Raw genomic sequence first — 22,871 nt, forward strand, 5'->3', positions numbered from 1 at the left:
TGTTGGCTGCCCTCTCCCCTCCCTGATGGACATCTACGCCATCCGGTGCCTCAGCAGAGCTCAGAACATCAAGTACAGTTCATATCCCGGCTCCCAGCTGTTTGACCTGCTGACCTCTGGCAAGTGCTACAGGTGTGTCAAAGTGACAACAAACAGGCTGAAAAACAGTTTCTTTCTGAGATCCATCACCACCCTGAACTCTCACATGCAACGACCCCAGTCATCAATATGAGGTACAACATGCCAAATATGTATCACTGCTGCTGCTCGGCTTTAAATGCTGCCTCGATATTTATTCATCCTGTGCAATACAATCATCTCATAGTCTTACCTTATTAGTATAAAATCCTACAGGACAGTGCAATCTCTATGTACAAATATAACTGTTTATAGTTTTTTATTTTTATTTGTTTTACTTTGTCTGCACTGAAAAAGGAGAAGCTCTCGACAATCTTGTTGTACGTTTTGTATAATAACAATAAAGGGCATTCCATTATATTCTATGGTCAATTTATGGTTTTAAATCCATCTAACCTGCGTGTCTTTGGACGTGGGTGGAAGCTGGAGCACCTGGAGGGACCCCACACAAACACGGGGAGAACATACAAACTCCACACAGAAAGGCCTCCGATGTGATTTTACAGATATTAAGTTGTTAATGATGTAATTTAAAATAGGTGGCACGGTGGCTTAGTGGTTAGCACTGTTGCCTCAAAGCAAGAACATTATGGGATCATGTCCTGCCTGGTCCTTTCGTGTGGTATCATAAAATTTGGGGTGACCTTGGGGTGGGGTGGTGGTGGTGTTATAATTAGGGTTACGTTTAGGGGTAGTGTTAAAATTATTGAACTAAATTTGACCGAGTCATAAAAGTGTGATGCATTTCATGATGGCATCATGACAAAAAGTTTGAGACTGGACTGAGTTTATTTTGTTTAGTGCTTTGATTCCTGGGAAAGTCCTATATAATAAATAGTTATTTGTAATAAGAAATGTGTGATGTTTATGTATATATAAGTCATAGCACCTCCCAAACTATTAAAAACATTTAAAAATGTGATTTATAGTCTGGAAAATATGTCATCACATTTTTTTGAAATGATTTCATTAGTGAGAAGTCTTCAACCACCATTGTTATGGGATAATTAATAATTAATTAGTTGCATAAAAAGGTCTCAGATTTTACTTTATTTTTTTCTTGTTGGATTTTCTGTTGATCAGCTATAAATAAATAAATAAATAAATAAAAACACGTGTTTTCAAACTTTTCTGGTTTGTAGCACGTTTTCACAGCACCACATGCTGTTTATAATATTAGGATTGTTATAATAGATGTATTAACATGTAATCAGTATTTTAAAGGAGCAGGTTCCTAGAGTGAGAAATGAGTGAGCGAGTTGTTGGTCAACCAACAATAATAATTACTTATTTAAAAATTGCTTCTGAATCCTCAAAGTAAGTCATATTTCAAGCAGTCAAATAAATACAGCAGAGCAACCCCCCCCCAAAAAAAAGTAACACCAAAAAGTTCCTCAAAATTTGTCAGTGTACTTTGACTGGAAGACTTATACTCACAATCACAGTATCACAAACTGTAATACTTTAAATACTTTTTTTGAACTATGACTGAAGGCATTCAACAAAAATTTGAAAATAAAATATTTTAAAACATTACTTTTATAGAGGAAATGCTTTTACCTTTTTGTTGGAGAGTTTCATGTGTACAGACAAAAGACACCAGGAAGAGCAGATAATGTTTCTCCATCTTACTGTTAGACTTGATTCAGATCAAGGCGGTGAGTTTTTGAGAGTCACTCAGAGCCACGAACACCTCCTCCTCCTCTTAACCCTCAAACGACCAACCTACTTTAGTGACTAATATGACCGAGTGGGTTATTTATGACCCCACTGACTTTATATTGGAATACTTCTATATCAATGATTGAGGGTTCTTCATATTTATTCCACTCTCTAATATATTTGTCCATCATCCTTTTCATCCTCACTCTGGACATCAAGAATCAGGCTCAGCTGTAAATCTTCCTATTCCAGATGTGTTGGCTTCCTTGTTACAATTACAATACAATCTCAAGTTATAATGTGAAAAATCTCATAGATCTTGCCGGGTTCATAAGTAACCCCCCCCCCCCCCCACAAGTTTGGATTATAAGCTGCCACAAGGCTCGACCGATCCTTGGACAATTCTATGAACAAATGCAGGAAAGATAGAGTGACAAATTCTTGGTAGGAAACTTTTTTCTGATTAAAATGAGAAACATGGTGCACAAATATTTATGACCGGGGTCATAAATGACCCCACATGGTCCCTTGAGGGTTAAGTCAGCATGAAACCCCCCCCCCAAGAAAACAAATCCTGACATATTTATTGCTTCATCAGGAATGCAGACTGCCTTCTTTTTCTGTTTGAACATGCAAGCTTGTGAACGCGTCGCACGTTATGTGCTGTCACCGCCCACATGTGGAAAAAGTGCAGGTTCATTTGGGGATTATTTCCCTATAAATGCTTCTTATTTGTGGAAAAAGTGATAAAACCCTACTCTTCACTGATCTATCATTCTCCACACTGCACCTCGCTCTGTCAAATGAAATTTCTCACATTTTCCCTCTGACATATTGGGTACATGTGTAAAGTGTTGAATAGCCACATGAACACACCACATGACTGTGACGTGACAAACAAAAGGGGCCTTTGGGGAAAGAAAGGAAACGTCTGAGTGCACATGATAAGTAGCTGTTTTGTCTGTTCCTCTGTTACACTCCCTTTGTCCACAGGAAGAACCTAATTTATTATTACTTAAAGCCCATTATGACAAATCTTAATTTGAATTATCTGCTGCGCTATAAGATGTGGAAGTGGTGAAGCAAAAAGAGAGAAGCTGCTCTCTGCCCAGTTTCTACAGTCACAGAAGCTTTTAACTCCTTGAAAGGTTGTATGGGTGTACTGGTAGCTTCCCTCAGCAGCTTCCTTCTTGCACGGTCACTCAGTTTTTGAGAATGGCCTCCACGTCTGTATCTACCCTCTGACTTGTCTAAAATAAACTGGCTGTCAAAGTGATGATTTGGTTGTGGTTGACAGGCAAGAGTGGGAGGACACAAATGCGAGGCTCACACAGGCAGCTCTTGATGCAGAACGGTTTTAATGTGGAAAGCAAGGGTTGGTACACAGATAGGCAGTCCAAAAGGCTCAGCAGCAGTACAACGATTATAAGGCTAGTCGTGGTCGAAAACACTATGAAGCAGGCAAGGCACTGGGCGCATCAATCAAACACAGACAGTGAGCATATATACCCCCAGAAGCCAATCAGCAAATCCAGGACAGGTGCGCAAGGAAGGAACCAGAAACAGGGCGTGGCCAGAGACAGAGACAGCAACAGACACACCCCAACCAAAAAAGGAACACAAAGCAAAGCATACATGAACAAAAGGAAGATAACCAAACTGACCAAAAACAAAACAGAAAACCAACCCCACTGTCAATCCCTGACAGTGGTATAATATCCTTACGTGTTCCATCCTTTTGGCTTTGATAGTTTAATTGTAGAGATTTTTTTACACTGTAAGTTTAAAGGGCATAATTTTAAAAAAATGAATAATACTATGATATTCTAATGATTAGCCAAAGGAATTCAGAAATGATGCCAACAGAATTAACAGCCAAATCCACATAACAAAAGTGTTATTACAGATATCTGATTAGACAGATACCCCATTAGCAACATAGCATTTGGCTATATAAGTAAATGACAGCACTATCCCAGAATATAGTGAAACATTATTATTATTATTATTATTGTCATCCATCCATCCATTTTCTATACCCGCTTACTCCATTTCAGGGTCACGGGGAGTCTAGAGCACTATCCCAGCAATCATTGGGTGTGAGTTGGGGTTCACCCTGGACAGGAGGCCAGATTATCATAGGACCACATATAGACAAACACATTCACACTCCTACAGTCAAATTAAAGTTTCCAGTCCACCTAACCTGCATGTCTTTGGATGTAGGAGGAACCCAGAGGCCCCCGAGGGAACCCACACAAACACAGGGGAGAACATGCTAACTCCACACAGAAAAGATCTCCCTCCATCTGTTTGTTGGTTTATTTGTTTGTTTTTTAAACCGGGATGGGACCCCAGTGATTACAAGGATTTTGCTTTGTCTGCTTCTCATTTCTGTTTAGGATTATGTAGTTTTTTTTCTCAATCTGCTGAGTCATTGTTTGTTTCGTGTCCCTGCTACACCAGCATGCTCCCTGGCAGTTCATCAGTCCCCATCTGTTCCATGTTATGCAATCAAGGAATGTTTAGAAAGTGCCGCCTGCTTCATATTTGAGCTGTGCTAGAATTAATTCATTGCACACTCGTGTTGCCTAAATATTTTTTTGGACGTCATTAAACACAGCATGTTTATACTCCTGGACGTTTGAATCTGTATTTTAAGACGGCTAGATCTTTTCTTGTGTGTCTGTGATCAGCTCCCTGTTCAATACGTTTACGCGATGTGTAACCACATCACACAGTTGCTGTGAGAATTTAAAAAATAAAACATACATGCCACCCATGGGATTCGAACTCTTGGGATAATTCAGGGGTCTCCAGTGACCTCACTCTCCCCTTGCTTCCCTTATCCTGCACGTCCGTTGATTTGAAAGAAGGTTTTGACCAGCTATTTGAATTTGAACACAATTACTCTGAGGGCTAGACCACCACCCAGAGATTTATTAACAGAATTTAAATGTCGCAGAATTTGACAGAATTTGAGTGAGATACACAAAACCATACCCAGAAGTTCTGAGGATCCCAGGAGCTGCAAGCTTCCAACCAGCTGTCTGGTGTCCCAGCAAGCTGACAGCAAGGAGGAACCCCGAACAGTGGGCTGGGCTTGTGTGTGTGTGTGTATATATATATATATATATATATATATATATATATATATATACCCTATGCTAATACAATGCTTTTATGCTAATCTTGGGCGTTGTCCTTCATCTGAGTGGTCTTGATCTCTCTACTTCGTGGCATGGTCCTGCCTACGTGCACCGTGAAGTCTTCTTTCTTCCTCTTTTCTCCAAAGGTGACACCTGTTCTTGGACCGATAAGAAATTGTTTTTGGGCAACAACAGCTAACTGTAAAACTATCAGTAAGTCACATCACGCGGCCCTATCACAAGAATATTTGCAAACCTCAAAATTACAAAACCTTCTGACAAACAGGACTAATCATACCCGTGCATCAAGTTTAATCTCCTTCTCTGATGGTTTGTGGTTAGGATTGGCATCCTGTTCCATATGCTGCTTGCAACATACAGATATTTCTCAATACCTCCTCAGGGCCTCTTCGAAACAGGGACACATCACATTTACAACACTTTTGAAAATGATTATATAAGTGACATATCTTCATAACAGCTTGCTAAGAAGCTAAACTAATTTTGAGCAAAAGCAAATCTTAGAACAAAAGCAAATGTAATCGTAAACATATTATACCAGGGGTGGCCAAGTTCGGTCCTCGAGAGCCACCTTCCTGACACTCTTAGTTGTCTCCAGGCTCCAACACACCTGAATCCAATGAAAGGCTCATTAAAAGTCTGCTAACGAGCCTTTCATTGGATTCAGGTGTGTTGGAGCAGGGAGACAACTAAGAGTGTCAGGAAGGTGGCTCTTGAGGACCGAACTTGGCCACCCCTGTATTATACCTTTATTTTGGTTAACACAATGCACAATTCCACAGCATTTAAACATATGACTCAGAAACTATTTAGACATTTGTATATTGCGTGATTAACCTTAGCTATTGATTACGTTTAATGAGCACTAACATTTTCGAGGTCTGTCCAAAAAGTATCGTACCTTTTTACTTTTTGCAAAAACCATATGGACTTGAATCACGTGTGATTGCATCAGACAAGCTTGAACCTTCGTGCGCATGCGTGAGTTTTTTCACGCCTGTCGGTTGTGTCATTCGCCTGTGAACAGGCTTTGTGTGAGCAGTGGTCCACCTCTCTCGTCGGATTTTTATTGCGAATAAATGTCTGAATGATTTGGAGCTTTGCTGCATCAAATTTTTCCAGAAACTGTGAGAGACCTCCAGGTGGACACCATTCGGAAAATTTAGATGGCTTTCAGGGACAATTTTATGGGGATTACACAGATTAAGGAGTGCTCCAGCCAGTTTAAAGACCGCCCACAGCGTCTGAGAGTGCGGCGCGCTCTGAGCGCCAAATGACAGGCTCACACCCCGCTGAAACAACCAGATCATTTCCAACGTGAATGCTTTGTTGATCCGGGACGTCGTCTAACTTTGACAAAAAAGGCAGAAGGCGTGGACATCAGCACTTTTTTGGCACATTCTTCTGTTACAGGAGTTTTTTTCATGGAAAGAGAAGCGGAGGATTGCGCCACCATGCCGCTCATGGTGCTGGACAAAACCACCTCCATGTTGGTCTCTCAAGACGGCTTTCAGATGGCTTTCAGACGGCTTCCGGTTCCTTTCAGTCATGTGAGTATCTGAGAAATTGTGCATGAGCTGGACATGCCCCAACATGTCCTGTGAGGCTTCATCACAGCGTTGCTTTGCACCATGCGGCTCCGCCGCGACACGCGGGATTCCTCCTCTCCTCTTTCCATGACAAAAACTCCTGTAACAGTGGAATGTGCCGTTCATTTCTAAACTGGACGCTGTCTTGATCCGGTATGTCGTCTGACTAGCACAGGAATTGCGGAAGACGTGGACATCAGCACTTTTTCGGCACATTGAGACAGACGTGCGGAGGAATTCCGCGTGTCGCGGTGGAGCCGCATGGCACAAAGCAACGCCGTGATGAAGCCTCACAGGACATGTTGGGGCATGTCCAGCTCATGCACAATTTCTCGGATACTCACACGACTGAAAAGCAACCGGAAGCCATCTGAAAGCCACCTGAAAGCCATCCTGTGAGACCATCACAGAGGTGGTTTTGTCCTGCGCGATGAGCGGCACGGTGGCGCAATCCTCCGCTTCTCTTTCCATGAAAAAACTCCTGTAACAGTAGAATGTGCCGAAAAAGTGCTGATGTCCACGACTTCTGCCTTTTTTGTGAAAGTTAGACAACGTCCCGGATCAACAAAGCCTTCACGTTGGAAATGATCTGGTTGTTTGAGCGGGGTTTGAGCTTGTCAACCGGCGCTCGGAGCCCGGCGCGCCCTCAGCAGCTGAGGGCGGTCTTTAAACCGACTGGAGCACTCCTTAATCTGTGTAATCCCCATAAAATCGTCGCTGAAAGCCATCTAAATTTTCCGAATGGTGTCCAGCTGGAGGTCTCTCACAGTTTCTGCAAAAATTTGATGCAGCAAAGCTCCAAATCGTTCAGACATTTCTTTGCAATAAAAATCAGACGAGAGGGGTGGACCACTGCTCACTCAAAGCCTGCTCACAGGCGAATGACACAACCGACAGGCGTGAAAAAAACTCACGCATGCGAACGAAGGTTCAAGCTTGGCTGATGCAATCACACGTGATTCAAATCCATATGGTTTTTGCAAAAAATAAAAAGGTCCGATACTTTTTGGACAGACCTTGTATTAATCATCATGCGCATATGAATAATGTATCTTTCTACAGCAAGAAGCTCTATTAAAATATAAATGATCACTTCGAAACATTTGAACACACTCAAATAACACAATATATTCTTAGCTCAATAAAGAATAAAACAGTAAGCTGATTCTAAATAGAGAAAGAAGCAAAAATGGTTAATGCATATCTCAAAACACATTCAAATAAAACAATATATTCTTCAGAACCTGCCTTTTCCAAAAGCTCTGATTGCCAGTCAGAAACTTTACCACTGCGCTACCATCACTGGCCTGTAAAAATGAGCGTAAAAATGCCTGAAATCAACAAGGACATGAAGGAGGTGAAAGGCGAAAGATGGTTTATATATTTCCACATGAGGACAGCAGACAGCACGCACCTCACGGACGAATGTCCTTCCAAACACGGAATGTGTCCTCCAGCTGGGACGTCCAAGAGCAGAGATCTTTATAGCTGTGGCTGTGAGTGGACACGCCCCCCCCATCCGTTCAGCGTAATTATTTATATAACTGTCTTGGGGGTGGTGTCTGTGTTTGTAATGTGAGCACTGAGCTGTCATCCAGCTGTCAGTGTGCTGTGATCAGCTAACAGGCTGCTCCCCATGTTGTGTGCGATCACGCCTTAATGTCAGGCACCCATGTGATCAGATCTGTACATACATATAAGCATTTTATGCAAGTGTGCCCCCTCACCTCCCCCCCCCCCAGCACACCAGATGTGTTGGGGGAGCGGGCAGTGGGGGCATGACACACGCGCACACGTGCGAGACACATGCACCACATGTGTGTGGCTTTTTGCAAAGTGGGGACACTTAGACAAATTTCACATCCAGCTTGACAGTGATTGCTGACTGTTTTTGTGCTAACAGTTCGAATGGCTGCACATTTTCTAAGTGCCAAATGAGCGGTGTTAGAGGTTCGTATGTGTCAGCTGGAATTTGGCCGACACCTGTGAGAGGGTTTGATGGGATCTCACAGCGCACACTCTGTCTTTCAGCCACTGGTGTGTGTAAATACTTGTAACAACAGGTGTACAAGGCAGCAATTCAACCAAATTCATACTATGTGTGAAGGGGCCTTAAGTATCATGAAGTCTGCTAATGATGGAAGACAATGGTCGATGTAATTATGATGTGAAATTTATGTGGGATTTTTAAACAAAACTGCTTCAAGTAATAAAATATTCAATCATCTCCTGAAAACATAGGTTTGGAGGATAGCACACAGTTGGCACATGGCTTCTACTGCAGGTTTGGACCACTCGTCGTTTTGCTTGTACCTACAAATAAATAAATAAATAAATGTACAAGTTCTTCTTGCATGATGGTTTTAAAACATATCAAGTTGTAAAAACAGTAAACTTGTCCTTTAAATCTTTGGTTTTGCACAGTCTGTTGACTGTTATCTCCTTCTAGCTGTATCTGAGTGATGGCTTCCAGCTACGCACAGATGTGACCTCTGACGAAGTGTCTTGTTTTCTTCAGACTGTTTATATAAGGGTTGAATGAGATGTTTCCATCCATGTGTGGCCCTGGTGTCGCAGACCGAATAGTCCCCCCCTAAAAATTGGTCTGCCTGCCTTCACTGCCCATGCATCATTTGGGACCACAGCAGCTCCTCTGAGCCTGAGTCTCTTCACCCAAAGCGATCAATTCAATTCAATTCAATTTTATTTATATAGCGCCAAATCACAACAAACAGTTGCCCCAAGGCGCTTTATATTGTAAGGCAAGGCCATACAATAATTACGTAAAAACCCCAAAGGTCAAAACGACCCCCTGTGAGCAAGCACTTGGCAACAGTGGGAAGGAAAAACTCCCTTTTAACAGGAAGAAACCTCCAGTAGAACCAGGCTCAGGGAGGGGCAGTCTTTTGCTGGGACTGGTTGGGGCTAAGGGAGAGAACCAGGAAAAAGACATGCTGTGGAGGGGAGCAGAGATCAATCACTAATGATTAAATGCAGAGTGGTGCATACAGAGCAAAAAGAGAAAGAAACACAGTGCATCATGGGAACCCCCCAGCAGTCTAAGTCTATAGCAGCATAACTAAGGGATGGTTCAGGGTCACCTGATCCAGCCCTAACTATAAGCTTTAGCAAAAAGGAAAGTTTTAAGCCTAATCTTAAAAGTAGAGAGGGTGTCTGTCTCCCTGATCCGAATTGGGAGCTGGTTCCACAGGAGAGGAGCCTGAAAGCTGAAGGCTCTGCCTCCCATTCTACTCTTACAAACCCTAGGAACTACAAGTAAGCCTGCAGTCTGAGAGCGAAGCACTCTATTGGGGTGATATGGTACTATGAGGTCCCTAAGATAAGATGGGACCTGATTATTCAAAACCTTATAAGTAAGAAGAAGAATTTTAAATTCTATTCTAGAATTAACAGGACGCCAATGACGAGAGGCCAATATGGGTGAGATATGCTCTCTCCTTCTAGTCCCCGTTAGTACTCTAGCTGCAGCATTGTGAATTAACTGAAGGCTTTTCAGGAAACTTTTAGGACAACCTGATAATAATGAATTACAATAGTCCAGCCTAGAGGAAATAAATGCATGAATTAGTTTTTCAGCATCACTCTAAGACAAGACCTTTCTCATTTTAGAGATATTGCGTAAATGCAAAAAAGCAGTCCTACATATTTGTTTAATATACGCTTTGAATGACATATCCTGATCAAAAATGACTCCAAGATTTCTCACAGTATTACTAGAGGTCAGGGTAATGCCATCCAGAGTAAGGATCTGGTTAGACTCCATGTTTCTAAGATTTGTGGGGCCAAGTACAATAACTTCAGTTTTATCTGAGTTTAAAAGCAGGAAATTAGAGGTCATCCATGTCTTTATGTCTGTAAGACAATCCTGCAGTTTAGCTAATTGGTGTGTGTCCTCTGGCTTCATGGATAGATAAAGCTGGGTATCATCTGCGTAACAATGAAAATTTAAGCAATGCCGTCTAATAATACTGCCTAAGGGAAGCATGTATAAAGTGAATAAAATTGGTCCTAGCACAGAACCTTGTGGAACTCCATAATTAACCTTAGTCTGTGAAGAAGATTCCCCATTTACATGAACAAATTGTAATCTATTAGATAAATATGATTCAAACCACCGCAGCGCAGTGCCTTTAATACCTATGGCATGCTCTAATCTCTGTAAAAAAACTGTATGGTCAACAGTATCAAAAGCAGCACTGAGGTCTAACAGAACAAGCACAGAGATGAGTCCACTGTCTGAGGCCATAAGAAGATCATTTGTAACCTTCACTAATGCTGTTTCTGTACTATGATGAATTCTAAAACCTGACTGAAACTCTTCAAATAGACCATTCCTCTGCAGATGATCAGTTAGCTGTTTTACAACTACCCTTTCAAGAATTTTTGAGAGAAAAGGAAGGTTGGAGATTGGCCTATAATTAGCTAAGATAGCTGGGTCAGGTGATGGCTTTTTAAGTAATGGTTTAATTACTGCCACCTTAAAAGCCTGTGGTACATAGCCAACTAACAAAGATAGATTGATCATATTTAAGATCGAAGCATTAAATAATGGTAGGGCTTCCTTGAGCAGCCTGGTAGGAATGGGGTCTAATAAACATGTTGATGGTTTGGATGAAGTAACTAATGAAAATAACTCAGACAGAACAATCTGAGAGAAAGAGTCTAACCAAATACCGGCATCATTGAAAGCAGCCAAAGATAACGATACGTCTTTGGGATGGTTATGAGTAATTTTTTCTCTAATAGTTAAAATTTTATTAGCAAAGAAAGTCATGAAGTCATTACTAGTTAAAGTTAAAGGAATACTCGGCTCAATAGAGCTCTGATTCTTTGTCAGCCTGGCTACAGTGCTGAAAAGAAACCTGGGGTTGTTCTTATTTTCTTCAATTAGTGATGAGTAGTAAGATGTCCTAGCTTTACGGAGGGCTTTTTTATAGAGCAACAGACTCTTTTTCCAGGCTAAGTGAAGATCTTCTAAATTAATGAGATGCCATTTCCTCTCCAACTTACGGGTTTTCTGCTTTAAGCTGCGAGTTTGTGAGTTATACCACGGAGTCAGGCACTTCTGATTTAAAGCTCTCTTTTTCAGAGGAGCTAGAGCATCCAAAGTTGTCTTCAATGAGGATGTAAAACTATTGACGAGATACTCTATCTCACTTACAGAGTTTAGGTAGCTACTCTGCACTGTGTTGGTATATGGCATTAGGGAACATAAAGAAGGAAACATATCCTTAAACCTAGTTACAGTGCTTTCTGAAAGACTTCTAGTGTAATGAAACTTATTCCCCACTGCTGGGTAGTCCATCAGAGTAAATGTAAATGTTATTAAGAAATGATCAGACAGAAGGGAGTTTTCAGGGAATACTGTTAAGTCTTCAATTTCCATACCATAAGTCAGAACAAGATCTAAGATATGATTAAAGTGGTGGGTGGACTCATTAACATTTTGAGCAAAGCCAATTGAGTCTAATAATAGATTAAATGCAGTGTTGAGGCTGTCATTCTCAGCATCTGTGTGGATGTTAAAATCGCCCACTATAATTATCTTATCTGAGCTAAGCACTAAGTCAGACAAAAGTTCTGAAAATTCACAGAGAAACTCACAGTAACGACCAGGTGGACGATAGATAACAACAAATAAAACTGGTTTTTGGGACTTCCAATTTGGATGGACAAGACTAAGAGTCAAGCTTTCAAATGAATTAAAGCTCTGTCTGGGTTTTTGATTAATTAATAAGCTGGAATGGAAGATTGCTGCTAATCCTCCGCCTCGGCCCGTGCTACGAGCGTTCTGGCAGTTAGAGTGACTCGGGGGTGTTGACTCATTTAAACTAACATATTCATCCTGCTGTAACCAGGTTTCTGTTAGGCAGAATAAATCAATATGTTGATCAATTATTATATCATTTACTAACAGGGACTTAGAAGAGAGAGACCTAATGTTTAATAGACCACATTTAACTGTTTTAGTCTGTGGTGCAGTTGAAGGTGCTATATTATTTTTTTCTTTTTGAATTTTTATGCTTAAATAGATTTTTGCTGGTTATTGGTGGTCTGGGAGCAGGCACCGTCTCTGCGGGGATGGGGTAATGAGGGGATGGCAGGGGGAGAGAAGCTGCAGAGAGGTGTGTAAGACTACAACTCTGCTTCCTGGTCCCAACCCTGCTTTTAAGCTTTTAAGCTACCTTGGTCCGCACCGACTACAGGGGCCTGGCTAGCTGTAGAATTTTCCACGGTGCGGAGCCGAGTCTCCAATTCGCCCAGCCTGGCCTCCAAAGCTACGAATAAGCTACACTTATTACAAGTACCATTACTGCTAAAGGAGGCCGAGGAATAACTAAACATTTCACACCCAGAGCAGAAAAGTACGGGAGAGACAGGAGAAGCCGCCATGCTAAACCGGCTAAGAGCTAGTAGCTGCGCTAAGTTAGCGGATTCCTAAAAACACAGATACGCTGTGAACACACCCAGCTAGCAGCTCGTGTAGCCGCGACGCTCTGATCGCTTCCTCCATCTTTTATAATGAAATAATGCTGAATTTATGTGGAAATGATTGTTGTACAAAAGCTTCAGATATCTGTCACTGAGATAGATGATGACTGGAGGCAGTTTGAAGCAGAAACGAGGTGATAATCAGGTAACCATGGCTGATGACGCATGCGCAGTGAAGGCAGGGGGGACCGATTTTTAGGGGGACCAATTTTTAGGGGGGACCGTTCAGTCAGCGACACCGGATTCACATCACAAGGCCGTTCACACGAGCACGGCGCAGATGTCTCGTCTGTGAGGTCACTGCTGACACACTCAGAGATAATAATGACTCATACTGTGAAATGTGGCTGTTTGTCATCACTAACACCACAAACATGTCAGTTCTTACATTTCATGATTGTGGATGAAAAAACATTTGTTTACTGGAAGCAGTTTCTATTTTTACAATTAGAATTATGAGCATTTTTTCTTTAAATAAAAACACAACTTTTAAATGGTTTAAACAATTTCTTAAGTGCTTAAATGTTGCAGAATTGACACCTAATCAGTCATCAAAAAAATGTTCAAATAGATGGATGTTTAAAACATCCAATAAGTGTAAAATCCACAGAACCTCCGTATGTCTATGTAAGGTCTAAACACTGTGGGTGATAAACATCAGGCGAATGAGGCATTTCCTTCTTCTCTGCGGAACTGTTCAAAAGTCCAAAACCTCATCTACAGTGACCAACATCTGTTTCCTGCAGCAGTGTAATGGCTCTCCGTCATGCTTTCTTATTGTTTTCCAAAACGTCAGCTCTCGCTTTGTAAATGGGTCACAACTTCTATTTAAAGCCACATGCCTACAAAAAGAAGAACATGTTTTGCCTTCCACCTGTTTGAAGGGGACGTGCCCCTCAGATCATCTTTAGTGTACAATTAATGTTTATGCGTTCAATGATATGCCTCCTTGAATGTTCCATTCAAAGAGGTGAAGCTTTATGATGTCATCGATTATAAATGTGAAGGTTTCTCCAAAACCTAGTGCACACTCAGTGGTGAAATGCTGTTTAGGCTTTAATGACTGTTAATGAAACACATCCACAGAGCTCTTACAGGCTTAAAACAGTAGAGAAATATTTGATTTATGAGGTTTTTCATCCGTTGTGTTTTCGCTGTCACAAGTATTGACATTGTGCCACTTTTGCGTCGGTGGTCTCCTATCTGTTATGTGTCGGACGCAGCCCGGAGAACCGACCAGCGTTTGAAGGACCCAGTATGAAATAAGCAGAGCACGGTACAAAGGATAACTAAATTTAATTACATAACAGTGATGTGGAAAATATAACAAAAGAGTGCGCGGCCTGGCGTGGTGGTGAAACGGTGTGCTCCCAGCAGCACTAACGGTCCGGAGCCAGAAACTGTTCGGACCCAAGGACCCCGCCAACACCCCCCAGGTGGCCGTGACAAACCGAGTCTGTGAAAGAAGAAATCATCATGTGAGTCCACACTCCACACACAGAGAGACCGCTCAAAGGTGTTCACAAACAGCAAACACTTCCTGGCTTAATTACTAATTAGCTTCCCACCCTGTAGGCATGGAACACCCTGTTCACAAACTCAACTGCAGTGGAAGCTGATTAAACGACTAACATAACAGCTCAATACAATAAGGTGTGAGGGACACCACATTTACTGACTGTATAAATGTTAGTCACAAAACCTAACATACCTCAGGAAGTGTGCTGACGAGCGTGAGACCTCACCCCCTCCTCTTTCACAGACCATGCATCAAACCTGGACGTTCTCTGCATCCACTGATGATGAGATGGCTCTCGAGATGACGATCTCACCCGTCTGGTCACAAGGTCGAGTCTCTGGCAAATACACACTGTGTACTCCAGACTTAAATGCCGCCATGCTCCAATCCGTGTAGATGCACCACAGCTGTGAGTCCTGACGAGCTGCACTTGATCAGCCTCAGGTGATCAGGGTGAGGTCCTGATAATTCAGCCACACAGCCACTCATCCTAAATGCGTACCACCTGGAAGGAAAAACAAAAGACAGCACAGAAGACAGAAACAAAAGGCAGCCAGGCCCCCCAGCCACAACACTATCACTCACTTATTAAGTTTACAGTCTTGCTGCCGTGTTTACTGGAACAAGAACCTTATTTATCATGGCAGCGATACATCAACTCTTCAACTACAATTGAACTTGGAGCCAGACTGCCTGATATCTTAGCATCACTTTTGGAAAATGACTGGTTACCAGGGACTGATTAATGGCAACATCAAAGTCCATTGCTCACTGTTGTTACGTAATAGCCCTAATTTCTCAAAAAATATTAATCCTATCAACTTTAGTTTTTGCGGCATTCATCCTTCACCCAAAATACGTAAACATACCAAACGCCAAATATCAGCTCTCCCCAGTTTCTCCGTGATCAAAATCATACACACGTACACAGAGGCCACTTGGCTTTTAATATATAGATACCAAATGGCAAATGTCAGCTCTCCCCAGTTTGTCTGTGTTCGAAGGTACACACATGAGCGCAGTCTCCATCGCTTTTAATATACTGAGGTGAGCTGCACAGAAGAACAAAGACTGAACCAGAGCTTTTAGTCTTTTCTGCAGGCTGCCCCAAGCACGTGCTTTTATTTTTACACACCCATATATGGTGCTTTTATTTGGACACACCCACATACAGAGACAGTGGCAGAAGACATCAAACGCACTACACTTCCCACTCATAGTAATGGCTACATGACACTTAACTAAACTGACTAATCTCATTGAATTACAAAAACACAATAAATCAATAATACAGTACTAACAACACTGTGAAACACAATAACAAGATTTTAAACCCCCAAACTCCCATTGTGCATTGCAGCACAACGCCCTTTGTTCACTGTTGTTAACTACTATCCTTAATTTCTCCAAAAATATTAGTCCTATCAACTTTGCATTTTCGCAGTGTTCATCCTTGATCCAAAATACATAAAGATACCAAACGGCAAATGTCAGCTCTCCTCGGTTTCTCTGTGATCGAAGTCACACGCACACAGAGGCCACTTGGCTATTAATACAGTAGTGTTCAGAATAATAGTAGTGCTATATGACTAAAAAGATTAATCCAGGTTTTGAGTATATTTCTTATTGTTACATGGGAAACAAGGTACCAGTAGATTCAGTAGATTCTCACAAATCCAACAAGACCAAGCATTCATGATATGCACACTCTTAAGGCTATGAAATTGGGCTATTAGTAAAAAAAAGTAAAAAAAAAAGGGGGTGTTCACAATAATAGTAGTGTGTCATTCAGTCAGTGAGTTCGTCAATTTTGTGGAACAAATAGGTGTGAATTAGGTGTCCCCTATTTAAGGATGAAGCCAGCACCTGTTGAACATGCTTTTCTCTTTGAAAGCCTGAGGAAAATGGGACGTTCAAGACATTGTTCAGAAGAACAGCATAGTTTGATTAAAAAGTTGATTGGAGAGGGGAAAACTTATATGCAGGTGCAAAAAAATTATAGGCTGTTCATCTACAATGATCTCTAATGCTTTAAAATGGACAAAAAACCAGAGACGCGTGGAAGAAAACAGAAAACAACCATCAAAATGGATAGAAGAATAACCAGAATGGCAAAGGCTCACCCATTGATCAGCTCCAGGATGATCAATGACAGTCTGGAGTTACCTGTAAGTGCTGTGACAGTTAGAAGCCTGTGTGAAGCTAATTTATTTGCAAGAATCCCCTGCAAAGTCCCTCTGTTAAATAAAAGACGTGCAGAAGAGGTTACAATTTGCCAAAGAACACATCAACTGGCCTAAAGAGAAATGGAGGAATATTTTGTGGACTGATGAGAGTAAAATTGTTCTTTTTGGGTCCAAGGGCCGCAGACAGTTTGTGAGACGACCCCCAAACTCTGAATTCAAGCCACAGTTCACAGTGAAGACAGTGAAGCATGGTGGTGCAAGCATCATGATATGAGCATGTTTCTCCTACTATGGTGTTGGGCCTATATATCACATACCAGGTATCATGGATCAGTTTGGATATGTCAAAATACTTGAAGAGGTCATGTTGCCTTATGCTGAAGAGGACATGCCCTTGAAATGGGTGTTTCAACAAGACAATGACCCCAAGCACACTAGTAAACCAGCAAAATCTTGCTTCCAAACCAACAAAATTAATGCCTCACAGATGTGAAGAAATCATGAAAAACTGTGGTTATACAACTAAATACTAGTTTAGTGATTCACAGGATTGATAAAAAAGCAGTTTGAACATAATAGTTTTGAGTTTGTAGCGTCAACAGCAGATGCTACTATTATTGTGAACACCCCCTTTTCTACTTTTTTTTACTAATAGCCCAATTTCATAGCCTTAAGAGTGTGCATATCATGAATGTTTGGTCTTGTTGGATTTGTGAGAATCTACTGAATCTACTGGTACCTTGTTTCCCATGTAACAATAAGAAACATACTCAAAACCTGGATTCATCTTTTTAGTCACATAGCACTACTATTATTCTGAACACTACTGTATATAGATAGAACTGAATGGGATATCGCTATGATTTTAGCATCATTATTTACGAATTATTAAAAATGATGTAACAAAAGAACATAATTGCAAACTTGAATTAAAAATACTCTAAATTGTACGTTCCAGAGTTTACAATTCAAAGCATCACAAAGCAACTGCACATTATAAAAGTGTATATGGTGTGACCACCATGATATTTTCCATTCACATGTGTTAATAATTCATGGCCACAACATAACTATTGCATAACCACACTGCATTATTCATTTGTGGCCATGTATTGTACCCTGTTCAAGAGCAAGCCACTGCTGCTTGCTCTTGAACTGGGTGTGAAAATCTATCCATAAGACACCACATCAACAAGCCTGAGACTGTAGATGTTGTGTTGTACACAATCCTCTGTTTGGAAGACACTGCATCAGTAAGGCTGTCAATACTTTACTTCATAACACATTAATGATTGCAACTCATTTAGCAATTATTTGGGAAGGAGAAGACATCAATTTTGTGGTCAGGTTTGTGATAATCTTGTGCAGTTGTAGATTGGGAGCTCTTTGCAATGTTGTTTTTCTAAAACAACCTTTAAAAAATAAGTGGCCACTGGTCATGACGTAACATTCATTTTTAAAACATTTACCTACTTATTAAATAGACTGATATTAGATTAGATTAGACAGAACTTTATTAATCCCTTGGGAACACTCCCTCAGGGAAATTAAGGTTCTAGCAGCATTGCATAGCAGCACACAGGGTAAGAAGCACACAGAGTAAAAATACATATAAAAATACGCACATCACTGTGCATAAAACAAAACTGCTTCAATCAGTTTAAAAGAAAAACTGTAAAAATGGACAAAATTAACTCATCTGAACCAATAACATTGAACTGCTTCCACACCCATGAAAACCTTGTGCATAGCTGCTATTATGTTGGTTGATGTCTAAATGACGGTTTGTACTTAAAAAGCTTTGAAACTTGGCTGACACTCCTGTAAGCTTCATGTTGTCCCATTTTTAGGTTTTCCCAAAAGGGTCCCTGCAGAGTTGGTGCCTCCTGACTCTGGAGTGGAAGCTGTGAAAGTCAGCAGGCTGCGCTTTCATTTCAAAAGGCTTGGCTGAGCATCAGCGCTGAGGTTTATTGTGGGGCTGGGAAATGAATCTTTCTACAAAACCTTGATGGGGAGCAGATGGTAGGACTGTGATTCTACAGAACAGAGTATTCCTTCTTTTCTTTGCATCATTGTGTTGGTGTAACTCTGGAAATGTCTTTATCAATCTTTACACCAGAGAGTAAAAGTGAACACGATGCTGTTGGAGTAATCTCTCATACAGTCAGTCGTCTTGTACTGTTTGGCCAACTTCTGATCTAACTCACTGTTATAGAACTCTATTGAAATCTGCAGTAGAATCTGATGCTTCACTTTATTTGAACCAATAAGCCGTGACATTTTGCTGATTATTTATCAGTGTTGCCAGACACAGCAGATGGTTTCCCACCCAAAAGCAGTTCAAAAACTACTAAAATGCACAAAAACTGGTGGTGCATCGGGAAAGTATTCACAGCGCTTCACTTTATCCATATTTTGTTATGTTACAGCCTTATTCCAAAATGGATGAAGTTAATATTCTTTTCCTCAAAATTCTACACACAACACCTCATAATGACAATGTGAAAAACTTTTTTTTTGTTTTTTTTTTAGCATTTTGGCAAATTTATTAAAAAATAATAATAACAGCAAAAAAACCTAAGACATCACAACTTTTTGGTGTGAATGCCAGGCATCATGTTTGGAGGAAACCAGGCACCATCCCTACAGTGAAGCATGGTGGTGGCAGCATCATGCTGTGGGGATGTTTTTCAGCAACAGGAACTGGGAGACTAGTCAGGATTGAGGGAAAGATGAATGCAGAAATGTACAGAGATATCCTGAATGAAAACCTGCTCCAGAGCGCTCTTGACCTCAGACTGGGGCGGCGGTTCATCTTTCCGCAGGACAATGACCCTAAACACACAGACAGTATATCAAAGGAGTGGCTTCAGGACAATTCTGTGAATGTCCTTGAGTGGACCAGCCAGAGTCCAGACCTGAATCTGATTGAACATCTCTGGAGAGATCTGAAAATGTCTGTGCACCGACGCTCCCCATCCAACCTGATGGAGCTTGAGAGGTGCTGCAAAGAGGAATGGACCAAACTGCCCAAAGATAGGTGCACCAAGCTTCTGACATCATATTCAAGAAGACTTGAGGCTGGAATTGCTGCTAAAAGTGCATCAGCAAAGTACTGAGGAAAGAGTGTCAATTCTTATGTACATGTGATTTCTTAGTTTTTTTTAATAAGTTTGCAAAAATAAAAAAATTAAAACTTTTCTCATGTTGTCATTATGGGGTATTGTAGAGGTTTGACGGAAAAAAAAATATTCCATTTTGGAATAAGGCTGTAATATAATAAAATGTGGAATAAGAGAAGTGCCGTGAATACTTTCCAGATGAGCTGTAAATCTCACAATCCTGAGCTCAGGTCATAACCAGAAAATGTAAATATGTGGCAGACAAAATCCTTTCATGCTTAGGCAAAAAACAAAACAAAACAAAAAAAAAACTTCTTAGTCAGGACAATAGGGTATGGCTGTGAATACTTATATACATGTGATTTCTTATTTTTATTTTATTTTATATGAATTAAAAAAACGTGTTATCATTATGGGGTGTTGTGAGTAGAATTTTGAGAGAAAAAAACATATTTTCTCCATTTTGGAATAAGTCTAACAAAAAATGTGTAAAAATTGAATCGCTGTGAATACTTTCTGGATGCACTGTATATAACTATAAAATTATTATTTATTTAATATATTAATTCATTTTCAATTGGGAAAGTGAGGAATTTAAAGCATTACTGAACTGAATTGAATTGAAATTGAAATTATTTAATATATAATGTTTCAAAGAAATATAAATATTTTAACTGCTCTGATTGTATCATAAAATGCAATGCAACTGAAGCAAAATCCTACAGATAGAAAAAGTACTTTGCTGTGCCCCCTTGCAATACCTGTTGTTTGGTGTTTTTACAACAGCAAACCAGATCAAGAACACCCTGACTGTGCTGAAGAAAGTATTTAAAGAGAACTGGTGTTTGTCAGAGTTACTGCATTAGCTGTTTTCCCCCATTTCTATATTTTCCCGTTTTCCTTGTGTTTCCTGTTTTTCCACTGTCTGTGTTCCTGTATATTCATTTCAGCAAAGTGGGTGGGAAACTACTGGATTCCTCCCAGCTGCATTTAATCTCTGCTCTGCACACTTGTCATATACAGTAGTGTTCAGAATAATAGTAGTACTATGTGACTAAAAAGATTAATCCAGGTTTTGAGTATATTTCTTATTGTTACATGGGAAACAAGGTACCAGTAGATTCAGTAGATTCTCACAAATCCAACAAGACCAAGCATTCATGATATGCACACTCTTAAGGCTATGAAATTGGGCTATTAGTAAAAAAAGTAGAAAAGGGGGTGTTCATAATAATAGTAGCATCTGCTGTTGATGCTACAAACTCAAAACTATTATGTTCAAACTGCTTTTTATCAATCCTGTGAATCACTAAACTAGTATTTAGTTGTATAACCACAGTTTTTCATGATTCCTTCACATCTGTGAGGCATGGAGCCAACCAACTTGTGGCACCTTTCAGCTGTTATTCCACTCCAAGATTCTTTAACAACATTCCACAATTCATTCACATTTCTTGGTTTTGCTTCAGAAACAGCTTTTTTGATGTCACCCCACAAGTTCTCAATTGGATTTAGGTCCGGGGATTGGGCAGGCCACTCCAAAACATTAATTTTGTTGGTTTGAAACCAAGATTTTGCTGGTTTACTAGTGTGCTTGGGGTCATTGTCTTGTTGAAACACCCATTTCAAGGGCATGTCCTCTTCAGCATAAGGCAACATGACCTCTTCAAGTATTCTGACATATCCAAACTGATCCATGATACCTGGTATGTGATATATAGGCCCAACACCATAGTAGGAGAAACATGCCCATATCATGATGCTTGCACCACCATGCTTCACTGTCTTCACTGTGAACTGTGGCTTGAATTCAGAGTTTGGGGTCGTCTCACAAACTGTCTGCGGCCCTTGGACCCAAAAAGAACAATTTTACTCTCATCAGTCCACAAAATATTCCACCATTTCTTTTTAGGCCAGTTGAGGGGTTCTTTGGCAAATTGTAACCTCTTTTACACGTCTTTTATTTAACAGAGGGACTTTGCGGGGGATTCTTGCAAATAAATTAGCTTCACACAGGCGTCTTCTAACTGTCACAGCACTTACAGGTAACTCCAGACTGTCTTTGATCATCCTGGAGCTGATCAATGGGTGAGCCTCTGCCATTCTGGTTATTCTTCTATCCATTTTGATGGTTGTTTTCCATTTTCTTCCACACATCTGTTTTTTTTTTTTTTTTTTTGTCCATTTTAAAGCATTGGAGATCATTGTAGATGAACAGCCTATAATTTTTTGCACCTGCGTATAAGTTTTCCCCTCTCCAATCAACTTTTTAATCAAACTATGCTGTTCTTCTGAACAATGTCTTGAACGTCCCATTTTCCTCAGGCTTTCAAAGAGAAAAGCATGTTCAACAGGTGCTGGCTTCATTCTTAAATAGAGGACACCTGATTCACACCTGTTTGTTCCACAAAACTGACGAACTCACTGACTGAATGCCACACTACTATTATTGTGATTGATTCACAGGATTGATAAAAAGCAGTTTGAACATAATAGTTTTGAGTTTGTAGCGTCAACAGCAGATGCTACTATTATTATGAACACCCACTTTTCTACTTTTTTTTACTAATAGCCCAATTTCATAGCCTTAAGAGTGTGCATATCATGAATGCTTGGTCTTGTTGGATTTGTGAGAATCTACTGAATCTACTGGTACCTTGATTCCCATGTAACAATAAGAAATATACTCAAAACCTGGATTAATCTTTTTAGTCACATAGCACTACTATTATTCTGAACACTACTGTATCATCAGCAGTATATATCTATTGCAAGCCATCAGTCATTCCTCATTAGATCACTGTGCTACCAGCCGCTCCTTCTGAGTAAGATAATCAGCAGTTAGTGATATTGTTTTCTTTTGTGTCCAGGATCTTTTGCTTGATTTATGTTAACCCTATGATGTTTGCCACCTCAAGTCTCCAAGTCAGACATCACTTTGAGCCTCCTCGCCACGTAAGGGCACCTCGCCC

This window comes from Thalassophryne amazonica, chromosome 17 (assembly GCF_902500255.1).
Source record: "Thalassophryne amazonica chromosome 17, fThaAma1.1, whole genome shotgun sequence".
NCBI classification, from domain to species: domain Eukaryota; kingdom Metazoa; phylum Chordata; class Actinopteri; order Batrachoidiformes; family Batrachoididae; genus Thalassophryne; species Thalassophryne amazonica.